Raw genomic sequence first — 19,574 nt, 5'->3', positions numbered from 1 at the left:
ATAAAGGTGTATGATCGACTTCAAACTCTGTTTCATCAATCTTCTCACAATTCAAACCACTAATTTCTTCATATTCATATAGAGAGAACCTCAACGGCTTTCCTCCAACCAAAAACCATACCTCCGAAGGAATGTTTATTGCCAATTGATTGGACAATAGATAATGGATGGTCTTCCCACAAAACAGGTAGTCAGATTCGGCTAGATCCAATAGAACTCCCAGCTGCGAATTCTTTCTTATTTTGTCATACACCTCATCACCAACAAAGCCTTTCAAACCACCAAGATTGGACAAACTACAATCGTGGTGCATGCTTCTCATCGGCAGTGGAAAATTACCAACCCCATACAACCTACTTGGATACCTCTTGCTTGACCCCATATCTACGACAGAAGCTTTAGTTTAGTTATTAATTCAATATCACAAAACATTTGTTGCTTAGATTAGCAACGAAGCAACATGAAGTCACACAAATATCTTCCGAAAAACAGAGCTCAACAACATACAAAAAACTAACATACAATATACAAGGCCTACTATGTAATACTCGGGTATAAGAAAACATTAAGCAATAGAGACTAAACCACGATATAGAAATTTACCTCTGAGCAAATCGCTTTATTTCCCTCCTCCTCTACTTCAAACCACCTCGCCGTCAACTCGACGTCAGTGGTCCTCCAGCCAAATGTCCTCCACACAGATTCTTTTCACGCCGCAAGCTATATAAAAATAGCTGATCTCAACCCAACAATCGTAAGACAAACAACACAAAGATTCAAGGGATCGACTTAGGTTTATGATCTTTTTATTTTCCCCTTTTAAGATCTTCGTTTTAAAAGAGAATGACATAAATCGTAATAAAACACACAACTCAGATATAGAAGTAATTTGCAAACTTTTATGTGTTATTCTAGTAAGACAGAAATCTCAACGTGTTAGTCTAGTAATAAACCTACTTTTATGCAATATTCTAGGTAATTACCCTATTTTTTATGTATATAATCTTTAGAGGAATGAGTGCCACTTGTGAGTTTTTTTAAATTATAAGTTTGAGAAAACCTTACTTTATTATACAAAAATAAAGAAATACACTAATTAAAATAATGTTAGTTGAATACAAAAACTTATAGAATTTACAAACTTATGTGAGATTTGAGATACGAGGGTTATTGAGATGTGTGTCTTTCTTTTTGTAGGAAAATTTGGAGTTATAAATTTATTATTTAATTGGGTAGTTTTTTTTTTTTGGTCATCTGATATGAATAAAAATAAAATCTGAAAGATTACAACCACAAGAGCATATAAAAAAAATAAAGTCTTAATTGAGTAGTTAATGCACTAATCTTTATATTAATTTTTTTTTTTTGGTGGGAAATCTTTATATTAATTTATATCTATAAAAAGTCACATAAGATATGTAAGAGTTACAAAATGTAATAAATACATATTAATATATTTAATATTTATTATGCTTCTAATCCTAACACAAACACACGCTTCAACAAAAAACCCTAATCTCATTGTGAGAGAGAGAGAGACAGAGAGAGATAGGAAGATATGAATTCGTTTCCAGAAGATCTATTGGCAATTATACTCTCGAAATTACCAATAAAGATTTTCACAGCGTTGAAACTTGTTTGCAAGCAATGGGAATCGATCGTGGAGTCTCCATATTTCCGTGACCTGTTTCGGTCTATGGACCAAAACTCAGATTCTTCATCATGGTCGCTCATGCATCATGGTAATGAAAAAGAAGTCATAGCTCACTACAGATTCAACACTTGGGGACTCGAACGGTCTCTAGGCTGTTACATCTCGTCATTCCTAACCAAGAAGTTTGAGAGTCAGAGAAACAACTATGCTTCTGCTGGTTGAGGAGCTGATCGAGCTTGTCATTGAGGGCTTTCATGTCCCTCTTGTACTTGGCATCTTCCTCTCTTGTAGATCGCACAGAGCGATCATATTCCTCATTGTAGTTGCCATCATATTGAGCCAAGTTCTCAACTAGGTCCCAACCTTCATCAACATTCTTGTTGAGGAAGTTACCATTACTTGCGGTGTCCAGCAACATCCGTATCTTGGGGACCACACTCCTCTGTATAGTGTGCTCAGCAATGAAGCATTACTGAAACCGTGATGTGGACATCTAGTGGTGTACCCCTTGAAACGTTCCCAAGTTTCGTTGAACGTTTCATTGTTCTTCTGTACAAAGCCGGAAATCTCATTTCGCAGCCTTGCGGTTCTGGAGTTGAAGAAGAATTTGGCGAGGAATGCCTTCTTGCATGCTTCCCAAGTGGTGATGGACTCCTTAGGGAGCGATTTCTCCCAGATGTGTGCTTTATCTCCCAAAGAGAATGGGAAAAGCCTGAGCTTGAATCCATCTTCACTGACTCCATTTATCTTATTGAGGCTACAGAGCCTATCAAAATCATCCAGATGATCCAATGGATCCTCCATTGGCAGCCCATGAAACTTGTTGCTCTGTATCATCTGGATGAGACTACTCTTGATCTCAAAATTGTTGTNAAGACAGAAATCTCAACGTGTTAGTCTAGTAATAAACCTACTTTTATGCAATATTCTAGGTAATTACCCTATTTTTTATGTATATAATCTTTAGAGGAATGAGTGCCACTTGTGAGTTTTTTTAAATTATAAGTTTGAGAAAACCTTACTTTATTATACAAAAATAAAGAAATACACTAATTAAAATAATGTTAGTTGAATACAAAAACTTATAGAATTTACAAACTTATGTGAGATTTGAGATACGAGGGTTATTGAGATGTGTGTCTTTCTTTTTGTAGGAAAATTTGGAGTTATAAATTTATTATTTAATTGGGTAGTTTTTTTTTTTTGGTCATCTGATATGAATAAAAATAAAATCTGAAAGATTACAACCACAAGAGCATATAAAAAAAATAAAGTCTTAATTGAGTAGTTAATGCACTAATCTTTATATTAATTTTTTTTTTTTGGTGGGAAATCTTTATATTAATTTATATCTATAAAAAGTCACATAAGATATGTAAGAGTTACAAAATGTAATAAATACATATTAATATATTTAATATTTATTATGCTTCTAATCCTAACACAAACACACGCTTCAACAAAAAACCCTAATCTCATTGTGAGAGAGAGAGAGAGAGAGAGAGATAGGAAGATATGAATTCGTTTCCAGAAGATCTATTGGCAATTATACTCTCGAAATTACCAATAAAGATTTTCACAGCGTTGAAACTTGTTTGCAAGCAATGGGAATCGATCGTGGAGTCTCCATATTTCCGTGACCTGTTTCGGTCTATGGACCAAAACTCAGATTCTTCATCATGGTCGCTCATGCATCATGGTAATGAAAAAGAAGTCATAGCTCACTACAGATTCAACACTTGGGGACTCGAACGGTCTCTAGGCTGTTACATCTCGTCATTCCTAACCAAGAAGTTTGAGAGTCAGAGAAACAACTATGCTTCTGCTGGTTGAGGAGCTGATCGAGCTTGTCATTGAGGGCTTTCATGTCCCTCTTGTACTTGGCATCTTCCTCTCTTGTAGATCGCACAGAGCGATCATATTCCTCATTGTAGTTGCCATCATATTGAGCCAAGTTCTCAACTAGGTCCCAACCTTCATCAACATTCTTGTTGAGGAAGTTACCATTACTTGCGGTGTCCAGCAACATCCGTATCTTGGGGACCACACTCCTCTGTATAGTGTGCTCAGCAATGAAGCATTACTGAAACCGTGATGTGGACATCTAGTGGTGTACCCCTTGAAACGTTCCCAAGTTTCGTTGAACGTTTCATTGTTCTTCTGTACAAAGCCGGAAATCTCATTTCGCAGCCTTGCGGTTCTGGAGTTGAAGAAGAATTTGGCGAGGAATGCCTTCTTGCATGCTTCCCAAGTGGTGATGGACTCCTTAGGGAGCGATTTCTCCCAGATGTGTGCTTTATCTCCCAAAGAGAATGGGAAAAGCCTGAGCTTGAATCCATCTTCACTGACTCCATTTATCTTATTGAGGCTACAGAGCCTATCAAAATCATCCAGATGATCCAATGGATCCTCCATTGGCAGCCCATGAAACTTGTTGCTCTGTATCATCTGGATGAGACTACTCTTGATCTCAAAATTGTTGTTCTGCACAGCTGGTGGCACAATGCCATTCCTCTGAGTGTGAGTAGTCAGAGCATCTCCTGCTCCTATGTTGGTCCTTGCTTGAGGAGCAGGTGGACCGTTCTGATTATTCATCATCTCCTCAATGGTTGCTAGTTCCGGTTGAACTTGTTGTTGTCTGAGTAGCCAAGGTCTGTCGATGTTGTCGATGAAAGGACTCAGGTTCTGGCTACCTCTGGATCGTGTTTGCATGCACATGCAAGTATCCGAGTGTGTACACGAGGATCAACTCGATCAAGGTGATCGAGTGACGGGTCGGGTGGGTTCTCGGGTTGTACCTGAGATTCAAAACAAACAAAAGTGGAAGCAAACAAGTCAGTATCCGAAACAAATATAAACAAGCGAACTTGATCTAGCAAGTCCTAAACCTAAACGTAGCAAAATAAAAACAACCAAATGGCAACGGCGCCAAATTGATAAAGAGGTTTTTCACTCAGGGTATCAATTCCCTGTGCAGTTGTAGTACAAAGGGTTATCAATCCAAATGGTTGTTATGCTAGCAGATAGGATGCAATCAGAATCAAGCAAGTCAAGCCAGGCAATAGAGGGGTTTGGTTCTAACAGTCCTAATATGAACAGAGTAAAAGAATATAAACAAGTAAACCACACGACCTAAGCACTCGATGCAAGCAATCGAGTACATGATCGAGTGGGGTGATCGAGTATGCAAGTGAACTATGACCAGCTCGAGGTATTACTCGATGCAGGTTATCGTGTGCCTGATCGGGTAAGTGGTCGAGTAAGTAAAGAAAATGCAAGAAATGAAATACGAAAGTTCCTAAGGATGGGGGTAATCGAATCCTAAGTGTTTTAGACCAGTATGGATGCCTTACATGCCTCAAGCAATTATTTCCTAGACAATGAACCTCTAAAACCTTGTCACCACACTTTCGCACTAGCACAATCAACCTTGAACATACTACCACACTGTCGCACTAGCAATATGAACAAGCAGGCATTAAGAACAATTCATTTTTGTCAGTATACTTAGACTTATCTGATTTTGTCACTCAAAGTTAAGTATACCTCTAGCATTGACCTAATCAAGCATTTTATCTACTCCTTTTGGCCTGTACATTGTAAACGCCCTAGATCTAATCTCAACCTGTCGGTCTATTGACTGCATTAAGAACATCAACCTAGAAGGAAATCTATCAATCATAACAATAAACTAAAGCATCCTAACCGATCAAGAACACCTAATCATCTATCCCATCCCTAGAAACTTTGCTACACTACTCAGACATATAAACGAATGACAAAGCCATAGAAATAAACGAAAATAACATTATTAAAGAGATAGAGTAGGGTAGAAGAGAGTATGGGATAAAGATCTATGAAAAACTACAAAATAAAAGTACAAAAACAAGAAAAAATGTTGAGTCGCTCAGTTCTCTCACAGAAGCTCTCGCTCTCTGGTTTGAGGGTCTGCGGCGTGCTCGTTTGCGAGCTAGGGAAAGAGGGGGTTTATATATGGAAACCCATTAGACCTAGCTTCCCAGACCTACCCAATGGTCTACTCGATGGCATACACGAGGCTTGAGTCGGGTAACTCCCCGGGTGGCTCTTCGGGTTGCTCTTCGTGCTCTTGGATCCTCTTCGATCGTGTTGGGGTTCGGACTTGTTCTTGTAGCTCGATGGCTCCTTCGGGTACATGCTCGAGTTGTCCTTGTTTTTCCCCATTTTTGGCTCTTTAGCACTTGTTTTCATCCAATATATGCAAATGCAGAAATGCAACACCCTAAATGCTCTAAAACTTGATTCCTTCAGTAAATGGTCTAAAAATGCTAAGTTAGATGTATGAACAATGCAAGATATGGACAAAAAAGGATGCTAAAAACATGTAAATTAGAGTGTTATCACCTACGCTTCGCGGCAGTTACGGAAGCATGAGGACAATTATCCTACTCATGACTTGGAGATGGCTGCTGTAGTTTTTGCCCTGAAGATTTGGAGATCTTATCTTTATGGTGCAAAGGTACATGTGTTTACAGATCATAAGAGCCTAAAGTATATATTCACTCAGCCTGAGCTGAACTTGGGGCAGAGGCGGTGGATGGAGCTGGTCGCAGATTATGATTTGGAGATAGTCTATCACCCTAGTAAGGCTAACTTGGTTGCAGATACTCTAAGTTGAAAATGGATGGCTTTGGCTCGGGAGCAGGATATGGAGTCTCTGGTAGGAGATATCAGTGCGTTGAGTTTGTGTGCGGTTTCTCAGGAGCCGTTGGAATTGGAGGCGGCTGACAGAGCAGATATTTTGAGCAGGGTGCGGTTGGCTTAGGAGAAGGATTTGGGGCTGGTGAATGCCTCTAAGGATGTTGATTCAGAGTATCAGGTCTCAGCTAATGGTACTATATTGGCGCACGAGCGGATTTGTGTGCCCAAGGATGAGGAGTTGAGGCAGGAGATCTTGAGGGAGGCTCATGCGAGCATGTTCTCTATTTATCTAGGAACGACTAATATGTACCATGATCTCAAGAGGTACTATCAATGGGTCGGGATTAACAAGGATGTGGCTAGTTGGGTCGTGAGGTGCAATGTGTGTCAGCTAGTGAAGGGTGAGCATCAGGTTCCCGGTGGGTTGCTGAAGAGTCTACCCATTCCAAAGGGGAAGTGGGATATGATCACGATGGACTTCGTGGTCGGTTTACCAGTGTCTCGGATTTTTGATGCTATTTGGATCATTGTGGACCGGTTGACTAAGTTGGCACATTTTCTGGCCATTAAGAAGACTGATAGAGGAGCGGTCTTGGCTAAGAAATATGTGAACGAGATAGTCAGGTTGCATGGGGTGCCAGCGGGTATTGTGTCTGATAGGGATTCCAAGTTCCCTTCAGTGTTCTAGAGGGCGTTTTAGGTAGAGATGGGCACTAAGGTGCATATGAGTACAGCTTATCATCCCCAGACAAATGGGCAGTCAGATAAGACAATTCATACGCATGTAGGATTTGCTGAGGATGTGTGTGTTGGATTGGGGTGGCCATTGGGCAGATCACCTGAGCTTGGTAGAGTTTGCTTACAACAACAATTACCAGGCGAGTATTAGGATGGCTCCTTATGAGACTTTGTATGGGAGGCCATGTCATACACCGTTATGCTGGAGTCAAGTGGGGGAGAGGAGCATGTACGGGCCAGTTTTGTTTTAGGAGACCTCAGAGAAGATTGTGATTCTCAAGCTGAACATGAAGGAAGCTCAAGACTGGCAGAGGAGTTATGCCGACAAGAGGAGGAGAAATCTTGAGTTTCAGGTGGGAGATAGAGTGTACCTCAAGATGGCCATGTTACGGGTCCGAACAGGTCATTGACAGAGACTAATTTGATTCCAAGGTATATGGGTCCGTTCAGAGTGATTGAGCAGGTGGGACCGGTAGCATATAAGCTAGAGTTGTCTGAGGTTATTCATGCGTTCCACAAGGTTTTTCCTGTGTCGATGATGCGGAAGTGTCTCCGTGAGGATGATCGGTTTTTGGCTAAGATTTATGAGGATCTTCAGCCTAACATGACTTTGGAGGCACGAGACCAGTGAGGGTTCTCGAGAGGAGGATCAAGGAACTTCTGAAGAAGAAGATTCCTTTGATGAGAGTCCTATGAGACTGTGATGGTGTTGAGGAGCAGATTTGGGAGCCAGAGGCGAGGATGAAGGCAAGGTTTAAGAAGTAGTTCGAGAAGCAGGTCGCGACTTGAACTTGTCTAGCATGGTCCCATTTGTAGTCTGTGGCTGGAGCAGGAATGGAGTATTCCAGCCCATCTTTATTGTTTACTTGGTCGCTTAGGGGTAGTTGGTTGTGCGACTAAGTAACAAGATGAAGTGGTGTCCAGGGTACGAGTTCCCGTGAAACTGGTATCGGAAAAGAAAGTTTCCTGAAATGGTAATTTCCAAGAGTGTAAAGTTTCCAAAAGTGGAAAGTTCTAAAAATGTAAAGTTTTATGTGAATTAGAATTTGTCCATTTTTAGTGGTTGCGAGCCTTGGNCCTTCGTGGCGGACTGTTAAGTTATTGTGTGCCCGTGTGTGGTGGTCTTTTGAGACATTGTGTGGCCTTGGTGGCGGGCTGTTTAGCCAATTGTGTGGCCTTTGTGGCGGACTGTTTAGCCAATTGTGTGGCCTTTGTGGCGGGCTGTTTAGCTAATTATGTGATCTTTGTGGCGGGTTGTTTAGCCAATGTTGCCTGTTTAGGCAGTCATTCGGGACAAGTGGTCTTCATGACAGTCTTTCGGGATAAGTGGTCTTCGTGACGGTCCTTCGGAACAAGTGGTCTTTGTGACGGTCCTTCGGGACAAGTGGTCTTTGTGACAGTCCTTTGGGACAAGTGGTATTTGTGACGGTCTTGTTTAGGACATTGTTTGGCCTTGGTGGTGGTCCTGTTTAGGACATTTGTTTGGCCTTTGTGGCGGTATTGTTTAGGACATTAGTTTGGCTTTTGTGGCAGTCCTGTTTAGGACATATGTTGGCCTTTGTGGCGGCCCTTGTGACATTGAGATGTTCCTTGTGTGGTCATGAGGTATTCCAGTGAGGGGATATATGGTTCGTAGGGCATTGTTTTGTTCTATGCAAGCCACGGGAAGGAAACCTGGCTAGGGATAGGACTCAGACGTGTTCAGAATTGTTTGCTCTAAGGACAGGTAGTCCTGAACGACTATTGGGGACTTCGGTTCTCCTAGTACCGCATGTTCTGAGACTTTGTGGCTTGTAAATATGGTTGGTATATCGACTTCAAATGACGATCCGGGGGCACGTTGTATGGCATGCGCGCTTAGGCCCGATGAGGAGCCAATATTATGGCATGCAGGCTTCAGCCTGATGAGAAGCCAATAAAAACTCAAGGTTAAGACCTATGAGCAAAGGAAAGTCCAAAAGTCCAGAGCAAATGATGCATGAAACGTTATTCTATCGTCTAGAGGTGACATTTTGTAGTTCGGTAGGAGGAGTGCAGGCCATGGAGACGGTTGCACAAGAGTCCTTTGTTGTCAGTTGTTCGAGATTCAAGTACGAATCTATGTTGGTGGGGAAGAATTGTAACATCCGCAAACCAAAATGTGCATTTTCGGAAAGGGTGTCGATCGACACCACCCTGGTGTCGATCGACACCAATATTTTCTAGTTCGACCAGATTGACTTAACTGTCGATTTGGTTGGGTTTGGTTTAAGGAAAACCATTGAACCGAGATATTTAAGTGGAAAGTCGTCCTAGGTTGTGGCTTTAGTGTTTTTTCCCGCTTCCAAAACAGAGAGAAAGAGAGGAGAAAGCGTTCTTGGGGAGTTTGTGAGATTTCTTGATTGTTTTTGAGAGATCCTTCTGTGGGAGTGAAGATCCAGGGCTGGAGACGTGTTAGAAGCTTGCTAGGAGGGTTGGATTTGTGGTGGTTGGTCAGAAACTTCCTGCAAAGAGGTGAGTGCATGACCATGGCTTATCTAAGCTAAGATCTCTAGTTTTATGTGATTTGGTGCTTATGTGATTGTTTCCTTTGAGTTCTCCATGGTTTTTCGTGGCTGTTATGGCTGGGTTTTCCTTCTGAGGATGCATGAAGCGGATTGGAGAAGCTTGGAGGCGAGATTGGAGTTTCTGATCGAAGGATATCGATGCTCGGCATTGGTGTCGGTCGACACCAGTTGGGGTGTTGGTCGACACCAACGCGAGGAAGATTTAATAACTTTGGGGAGTACAGATCGACATCATGTGGAATCTGGTGTCGGTCGACACTCTTCTTCAGTTGCGACGGATGAAGCAATGCTTTGTATAATGCATAGTTTGTCTTATTGATTATTTTTTGTGGCATGTAGAGATCTTATTGCTTGTGTGTATAGCCCAGTTGATGGGAGGATTGCTTTACTGAGTGTTTATAAAATACTCATGCCTCTCAATTTGTGTTTGTGATGCAGGTAAAGGCAAAGTGTGATCATGGAATCAAGGCAATGAATAGGAGGATGTTCTAGTGGCTCGATTGGTTGTTGTCGGGCTTATGCTAGATTGCTAGAGTTGGGTTAATAGAATATTGCTAGATTGTTGGTTCATTGTTCTATGTCGTTTGGTTTACTGGTTTAAATGTTATGGATTAATACTGGTTATGGAATATTGGTTATTTGATGGTTTATTGGTATTGAATATTCCGCTGTTTGGTTTGATTGTCGTTAGGTGGCTAGTGGATATGGGACCACTAGTATAGAGTATTTATTATTATTATATTTACTATTTATAATTAAAAATAAAAAACGGGTCGGGTCGTTTCAAAACGTGTCACGATCTTTTTAATGAGTAACTTTGAAACCAAGCTTTTATATATTACTTATGTATAGATTTCTTTTTAATGATAGATTTAGAACTTTTAGAAAAAAATTATATTTCATATAATTAATTTAGAATTAAAACTTGTCCAAATCTTATCAATAGAATTGAAACGTGTCACGATATTGTTAATGAGTAACTTTGAAATCAAGCTTTTATATATTACTTATGTATAGATTTCCTTTCAGATTTAGAACTTTTAAAAAAAATTATATTTAATATTTTAATAAATTTAGAATTAAAACTTGTCTACATCTTATCAATAGAACTGAAACGTATCACGATCTTGTTAATGAATAACTTTGAAAATTAAACCAAACTTTAATATATAAGATTTTCTTAATAAAATATTTGTATATATTAAAGAACTAAAATTCAAACCTTATATCGTAAAATATCTGAGAAATTTTATTGGTAATAAAAGAAGAAGATAATATTTGAGTTAAATAACAAAATATCTAAATATATTAAACCAAATTTAAAACTCTTTTTTACCTTTATTTTTGTGTGTGGCACCCGAGAACTAGATACATTCTCGTATAAAGACACACACACGCTTCAACAAAAAAAACCTAATCTCATTTACAGAGAGAGATAGGAAGATATGGATTCGTTATATTGGCAAGATATAACGACTCTTGGCTATATATTAGTAACCAAGATATATCTTCATATCCGGTTTAATTTGGTTACTAATATATAGCCAAGATATACATTCTATTGGCAATTATACTCTCGAAATTACCAATAAAGATTTTCACAGCGTTGAAACTTGTTTGCAAGCAATGGGAATCGATCGTGGAGTCTCCATATTTCCGTGACCTGTTTCGGTCTATGGACCAAAACTCAGATTCTTCATCATGGTCGCTCATGGATTGTGGTAATGATAAAGAAGTCATAGCTCACTACAGATTAAACACTTGGGGACTCGAACGGTCTCTAGGCTCTTACATCTCGTCATTCCTAACCAAGAAGTTTGAGAGTCATTGAAACAACTACAGAGTCTGGGCTTACAATACTGATGCTGGTTTAATATTGATCAGTGAAGTCCCTAAGCATGTGTATAACCGAACCTTGTACGTTGCTAATCCAGTTTCACAGGAATGCGTAAAGATCCCTCCTCATCATAAGGGAGATTCGTGTCCTTTCGGAATAGCCACACGAATTGAGAATGGCTTTTTTTTGGATTACAAAGTTGTTCTGTTCAATTTCTCTAATCTCTGGAGCTTGCTGATATATTCATCTGAGACAGGTTTGTGGACTTTCGACACTCTCCATTTGTCTCTGTTTGGTCATAACGAAACGCCCATTAGCTTGCACGGGAGTATTCACTGGATCGCCATCAAGCGTAATGAAGATGATGCTAATACAATATACTTCTGGAGAAAGGAGGACCGAAGTTTGCTATCTTCTAACGTCGGCAATGAAAAGTTTGTGCTCGAGAGAAAGTTGAAACATAGCCACGACCTAACAGCATCATACTTTTCCTCGTTCGTCCTCCCACAATGGCTGCATAAAATTCCCAAGACGGTGAGAGAATAGTTTCTTAATTTTTTTTTTGTAATACTCTTAGTTACCTTACGCAATAGGAATGAGGTGTGTAGTATCGTGTTTGGTCTTTAATAAGAGAGAAGAACAGAAAAAAAAAATTGTTATGGCATTTTGAAGGTTATATAAAATATATTGAATCTTTGTGTCTAGCTTATATGCAAGCTCATCAGCAAATATAAATTTGCATGTTGAGTTACGAAGAACATACAGAGCAATTAACAATACTCTGAAACGAGAGGAACAGCGAGAAGCTTCCTTGGCAAACAAGTAAAATATATTAAGAGACTATCGCAAGAAATAAGAAATGTTTGGGATACTACTTGGAATCTGATTTCTGTTTAATTTCGAGTGATACAAACACCATCAAATATTGCAAGACAAATGAAAAGTAGGAGGTTAGTTCTTGATTCGGATGCTTCGGCTTGTGTTGGGATTGATACAGCGAGTTTCTCCTGCATATGGACCCATTTGTGTCCTGATACCTCTGACCTGTCCTCTATGTCTAATGACTTTTTTCATGTGCTTGTTCTGCAAAATAAAAATTCAAGATCCCAAAACATCTGAGTTTGAGGCTAGGAAATAGGTCATAAAGAAACGAATGTTGCAGAAACTGGCAATCCAAGATTGTTTACCCGGTACTTCGTTCTGGGAGTTTAAAGGTACTTGTTGCGTTGCCGGGTTAATCCTCTGCTGCTAGGGATCTTGGTTTTAGTGGAGATTTAAAAAAAAAATGGTAAGGAAAGTTAAACTATGGTGCTAGGCTAGAGTAACAAAATTACGTTTGTTGTGTGCTTTTGAAAATTCTAACCTTATTTGGAATCAGTCGTTTTCCATCCACGCGTTCTGGCCATGATGGGATCAAATGTGGTTTCCTGAAGCAACACAAAACGTGCCATTAAGATAAACTATTGGTATACTATAGTACTACCACAACTTGTATATTCAAGATTTGTGAATTAGAAAATCTTAATGTAATGTATTGTTATTATTATTACTACCTTGAATAGATCTCTGCTTTGGCAGCTCGTTTAGCTTCTTGTTTCTGTTTCACTTGTTCGGTAAAATCATCGAATGTCTTTAGCTTCCTGGTTAGTTAGATCCGATATTGAGAAATTATTGATACATCACAATCTTCAAAAAGGATCGTATGATGAAAATTATTAAAAACGAAACCAAAAAAAAAAAACGCTTACCTATCAGTTCGTTTTTGAGCTTTATCAGACTTTGAAACAGTAGAACGAAGGACTTCATTGCTTCCAAGTTTTCCCTCTAGAGCTGCTCGAAGTCTCAACATTTCCTCAGTTTGCATATCAACCTGCTGGTGCTTGCTTTTCTCTCCTTTTTTCTTCTTTTCTTCTCTCGGTTGAATAAACGGAAATCAGCTCCACACAACAGTTACACAAAAACCTTTTACTACGGCAGCAATTTGGAGATTTATCAAAGGTGTGTCTATACGAAGAAAAAATCTTAGAAGGCGTCGATTAAAACCCTAATAGGGGGTTAAACATTGAGGGTACATTTGTCTTTTAGGATCATATTCTTATTCTAATCGCTAGTCAGTTCATATTTAAACCAGACGATCGATACAGTATTTTATAGCACACTAGTGAGAATGTATACATTTCTAGCTAGCCAAGATATATTAGATACTAGTAGTCACTCCGTGCTATGCACGGATATAGTTTACGTTATTTTTGGATATTCTTTTTTTATCATCAACATCCTTTTTTTTTTCTGACCTCAAAACACCATATCTTATTAAGCCGGTTCAAATAGGATAGTCTCGTGAGCTAACCATTCCGGAACCTGCGGATTTACATAGGAAAAGAAAGATCCTCGTGCTCAAGCCGCTTTTGCAAGACGAACGACACAGACATTGATCAATCTAGGTATACATCCAATAGAAAACATAGAAAACCTCCTTTGATAAGACTGAAAAGAATCTAATTCCAAAGTAAACGCTGGCCGGTTTTTTGACTCATCTATGACACTTAAAATCTATTGACAATCTATCTCAAAATGAACCATATCATATCCCAGAGAGAGAGAACACTTTCCATGGTCCAGCATAGAGAGAGAGCATTTTCATTGAAAACTTAAAACGACAACTAAATTAAAACAGAGGGAGTATTACATTGTTATAGGAGTCACATAAACTTTGTGAGAGTTATAGATATGCAATCATTACATATTGATATATTTTCTTATATATGTAATATTTCTAAATACTATTATTAATCATTCATTGCATTACTATAAATATTATGAAAGTTACAAAAATGAGAGTTAATTAGTAAAACATACGGGACTGATGAGACATAATAGAAAAGTTAATAAAAAATATGTCAGGTTTATAAAAATACATTATTGTGAATTAATAACTAAAATAGTATATTGTTTTCACTATATATTCAAAAGTTATATATTATAAATATAGATCTATGAACGGGCATCTTAGCTAGTCAAATCATGAATTTAAATATATATTCACTTCTCTCTTTAAACAGAAATATATACAATTATATTATATCTTTATCAAAAAAATATATTTAATTCTCATTTAGTTATTTAGATATTATATATTAAAATATACTTGAGTTTAATTTAAATGGATTGAAAATGAAATAAAATAATGTAATATCAAGATCATGTGAATTATTTATATTAAAGTGTGGAAATAAAACAGCCACTTATTAGTCGACATTTTCCTATACAACCCATATATATATATATATATATATATGTATATTAATCTTATATCCGTAAAACTATTTAATCATCAAATTATTTGTTAGCGAAAATTTTATTATGTTAATTTAATTGAATAAATTTGTTACGCTAAAAATTAAAAGAAACAAAATGACACTTGTGAAAGAAGAGAACATCAAATGACAATCTTTTGCAGCTTTCCAAAATAAAACTTTACTTTATTATTAGATAATATAATATAGTAAGATTTCTTTCAATTCCAACTCTAGAATCTGACGCCCAACATCATTATAATTTAAAATTCATTTAAAATCAAATACACATGACATTATTTATTTTCTTCTATAAATAATTTAAAATGATTGCATAAATCATCAAAATATGAACAATAGAAAAAAAAATTTACATTTTTGGAAAAAATATTCAAGACATAGTAAGACAATATTTCTTCTCAAGTTAGGAACTTTCCAAAAACGGATGATCCCGAAAAACGATACTATTGTTACCGATGTTTTCTTGTTCGTTGGAGATTGATTCGAGGATAGAATAGAAAGTAAATGTTTTAGTTTTCACAATACAGTAAAACCTCTATAAATTAATAAACACTATAAATTAATAAATTTTGCTGGTTCCAAGTCGGACCAGTGTAAAAATTAAATAATATTCGATAAGATAACAAGATAATATTTTTTTTGAAATCTCCATGTAAAATATGGTCCCAATAATATCATAAATTAATAATCATGTAAATTTTTATATATATATATATATATATTATAGAGTATGTTTCTCCTAAAGCTCATTTCTATAGAACAATAATTGTAATGTTGTATTTTCAAACTATAATAATATCTCTAAAATATTTTATAACATGTCATACAAATAATTAAATTTAAAAGTTTTAATTTTTAGATATGCACCATTTACAGTTTGATAATTTGACAGATTATAAAAATAGGAGAATTGATATTATTATTCATAAATTTGAATTTATGTATGTCATGTGTTTAAGTCAATTTGTCTATAGTATTTGTAATTTATTGTCAATAATGCTTTCTAAATATTACAAGTTCAATTCCTAAACCATAAAATTTAGAACATCCGAAAGTTTAATCTTATTTTAATATAGTTGTTCCAATTCATAATTTTTAAAACTTTAAACAATGAAGAATATATCTATAATTGTGAAGTGACCTTAGTGCAGTGGCAGGAGGTAAGTCCAATTGTCGAAGGCACCATCACACCAGGGATCGAGTCCCGCTCCCTACGAATGTAGGGATTTGGCTAATGGCCAGCCAGTTGTGGCCCAATGGTTGACAAAAAATATATATATCTATAAATTAATAATTATTAATTTACACTATCAAATAATAATTATTAATTTATAGATAAATTAATATCACTATAAATTAATAAAATGTCTTGGTCCCAACATTATTAATTTATAGAGGTTTTATTGTAGTCTGAAAGATGATGTGTTTGTATGGTAATATGTTGTTTTTAGAAAACTAACTTTATAGAATGTTTGAGCCTTTAAGAAGGAGAACGGATTGAAATCAAATATTAATGATCATAAATTCGCAAGTGTGTCAAAATAATAAGTTAAAAATGAGAAGTAATATAAACAAAAATGAAAATTGAGGAAATAGTGGGTATATGGCAATGCATAAAATGATGGTATTATTTCAAAACAAAACATAACTGATTATGTTCATAATTTATTCTGAAATTCCTAATATGAAAACTTCTAAATTTAATGTAATTCAAAAATACCATAACGTTTGAAATAGTAAGTGTGAATCAAACAAAATAATTATAGAATTAGATCAAAATCATCTCATAATCTTATGTAATTTTTCAGAAATCAAGCTCAAAATTTTAATTTCACATAAACAATTTTTAAAAAATTTAAACTAATTTACTTAAATAATACATACCAACCATCTTACTTAAATTTGATTCCATTTGTGCCCCAGAAAATTATATAAGATTCAAACACAGAAATTAAACCCAAGAATTCAAAACTATAAATTTAATTAAATGTTGGTATATAATTCCAAGATGAAACCAATCACAGACTGATAAAAGGTGGCTTTAGATTTTTGGGGGTTGCATATGTTTCTGATTAAAGAAGGAAGGAAATGTAGAATTATAGATGGTTTTTTTTCTTTTTGGTTTTATGGGCCTGTAGTTAATTAGGTCTAAACTGTAGTTAATTAGGTCCAAACAAAAAAATTTACAGGTGTCAGAAATATAGTAAGCCAAGTGTCATCTCTTTAGCAAAAGTTGAGAAAAACCTTTTCATATTATATAAGATCGTATATATGACGTTTATTACAAAACCATAAAACAGAAAAGTACAAACGAGCGTTTTGGAGAACAAACACGAACAGGACGGTACACAATGCTTAGAGGGACTACAAGAGATGAGCTTAGTTAATTAGCAAGCACTCGTGGTGGTGACTCTGAGTTTTTTTCGACCAAACTTCAGAGCAAACCATTCATGATTGTGTGAAGTGAAGATGTATCCAATCACCACACCAGGTCCATAGGCTATTGCCTATTGCAGCTGCTACCCAATTCAACATTTTTTCCTTCTCCCCTGACAACTCCTCTGGTAGCTGTGATGTAGGACTAGAGACATGCGTTTCTCCACATATCTCTTCAAGACCATAGAGTCTAGGGTTTCCCAAGAAGGAAGAACATTTCTGTCTTTGAAACTGTGTGCCTCGTGGCAATGGACCTCGAAGAAGGTTATGGGAGAAGTTCATGTATGACAGAAAAGAGAGTTTCCCAATATCTTGAGGAATTTGACCTGAAAACTTGTTACATGATAGGTCTATTGCCTCGAGATTAGTCAAATTTGCCAGGAATCGTGGGATGTCGCCTGTGAATGTGTTACCTGACAAGTTTAGAAGACGCAGTTCCACCAAAGAGCCAATGGATTCAGGGATTTTGCCAAATATTTTGTTTGCAGAAAAATCAATGGCTCTAAAGTCTTACCGGATCTGCTCAAAACTCATCTCTACTCCTTTATTCACCATTTCCATCGAGCTAAAGACAAGAGAAAAATTCTGAATATCTTCCATGTATTCATCATCTTCTACAACATGATTTATCATTTGATGCCAATTGGAAAAAAAGTGAGGTGGGAGTGTTCCAGTGAAGCCATTGTATGATATATCAATGATTCTTAAACTCTGAAATCCAAAGGACATGTTACGATGATACAACTACCCATAGAACTCGTTTGATCTGAGGATGAGGACATGTAAAGATGGTAAAGATCCCAACCAAGATGGAAATGTATCTTTGATTTTGTTGCTTTCAACATTCACAAAACGTAAAGCTTTGCAATTGATCAAAGACTTTTGAAACTTCCCCTCCAGCTGGTTGCCACTTATATCTAGTGATTGTAAGTTGGTAGTATTGCCTTAAACATGAAGGAATCGAGCCACTGAAGAGATTGTTAGACAAATCCAGAAAGTTTAACCATTCAAGCTTGCATATCCAAAAGGAAAATGGACCTCGGAATGAATTTGAACTCAGATCCAACACTTGGATCATTGTTTCTTTTGAAGATACTTCAAAACTGATGAAACAATTGTGAGAAAGCATCACCGACGACAGTCTCCACAACCAACCTGGTACTTCACCTTCCAACTTGTTGTTGGAAAGACCAAGATAACTGAGGCTAACCAACTTTGACATGGATCTAGGAATTGTCCCACTGAAATTGTTGTTGGAAAGATCCAACATTACGAGGTTGTGAAATTTTGATAAGGATTGTGGGATTGAGCCATCAAATCTATTATGAGTAAGGAGTAGATACTGAAGCGTAGATGATGAAGATGTATTCGAAAACTCTATAGGTCCTGTAAACTGGTTATCTTCTAAATCAACCGCTATTAGTGTAGGAATCGAGAACAAAGATTTAGGGAAAGGCCCGACAAATGAGTTTGCACTAACATCAAAAGCCACCAAGTTCTTGAACCCACTCATCTCAAATGGAAGAAATGTGAAGTGATTATTGTTGAGGATAAAAAAAGAAAGCTTAGTTAAATTGGCAAATGAAATAGGGACATTTCCACTTAAGCTATTGTTTTCAAATGACATGACTCTTAGCTTGTTTAGATTTCCGATGGAAGCAGGAACTTCACCTACCAAATAATTATGCAAAAGTCCAAGATCTACAAGATTAGAAAGGTTTCCTAGTGAAGGAGGGATAGCTCTGAAGATGCAAGGTTTGAACAAAGTGGTTAAACTACTTCAGAAGGACAGAACACTTTTACAAAGAGCATAGCATCAAAATAAAGAAAGTGTCTATGTCGGCATATAACGAGGAAGGATTCAGAAGCAAGAGACTTCACAGAGACTTGGAAGGCACGTGGAGTTTCTAGAAGTTCGAAAATGACTTCATGTTTACAATAGGAATGTAAACATGAAGTAAGAAGAAAATTTCCTAAATAAAAAAAAAGAAGAAGTTTTCCGATTCCTATTAGAAATAGAATAGGCAGGCCTAGTTCTATAAATAGGGTGGGAAGGCTTGTTGTAAGCTTCAGCACAAACAAGAGAAAAGTTTTCCTAACCATTAAGTTTTAGCTTTAAGAGAAAGAAGAGCTAAGAACTTAAGAGAGGGTTGTGAGGTTTCTTTAGAGTTATAAGGTTTGTGAAGAATCTTAGAAAGAGAGTCTTGAGAGATTAGAAAATTTTTTATAACAAACTTGTAAACAGATTTTCTACTAATCAAAGGAGAGTTCAAAGGAACCTGTGTCTTATTGTTTTGATCGTTCATAATTCATTAGTTCTCACACTTTCAAGCTCCTGTGAGATCGTTATACCCAAGGCTAAGGTT

The 19,574-nt window shown here is 36.9% G+C and overlaps 3 pseudogenes; 1 reads left to right on the top strand and 2 right to left on the bottom strand.

Moving 5' to 3' along the window:
* Positions 3,170 to 12,001, top strand: LOC104715080 (annotated as a pseudogene).
* On the bottom strand, positions 12,407 to 13,887 carry LOC104715079 (annotated as a pseudogene).
* LOC109124998 lies at positions 17,160 to 18,721 on the bottom strand (annotated as a pseudogene).

This window comes from Camelina sativa, chromosome 9 (assembly GCF_000633955.1).
Source record: "Camelina sativa cultivar DH55 chromosome 9, Cs, whole genome shotgun sequence".
Classification (NCBI taxonomy): domain Eukaryota; kingdom Viridiplantae; phylum Streptophyta; class Magnoliopsida; order Brassicales; family Brassicaceae; genus Camelina; species Camelina sativa.
This window is presented reverse-complemented; position numbering and strand designations above follow the sequence as displayed.